Here is a 421-nt window from a genome sequence, read left to right as displayed (position 1 = left end):
GAGATTTCCTTAATCTTTTACTGTATGACAATATTTATAACAATATATCATCAGTTATGAACACTTTATAAAACATTATAATCTCTTTGGTATGACAAAATAACATGTTAACCCCCCCTCAAAAAAAAAAAAGTTTTGTTATTTACTCATTTTAGCAGTCTAAGATCATCTTAGAGGATAAGGAGCCCATTTGTAAATCAAAGGCTAAAGCTCTTCATACAAAAAAAGTCTGTTGCAGGATGACCCACCCCTGAAAGCACAAACCTCATACTTACTCTCTGTCGGCCAACTTGAAAGGCGTGACAACAAGATAGCCACTTTGCCCGGATGAAATTAAGCCACTACCCTGGGTATCTATATCTCCTCCTACCTGGTCACAGGATATTCAATGTGTAAAATCTAATTAGAGCATGAAGGGAAT

The sequence above is a fragment of the Penaeus monodon genome, chromosome 20 (assembly GCF_015228065.2).
Source record: "Penaeus monodon isolate SGIC_2016 chromosome 20, NSTDA_Pmon_1, whole genome shotgun sequence".
NCBI classification, from domain to species: Eukaryota; Metazoa; Arthropoda; class Malacostraca; order Decapoda; family Penaeidae; genus Penaeus; species Penaeus monodon.
Note: the sequence above shows the minus strand (reverse complement) of the source record.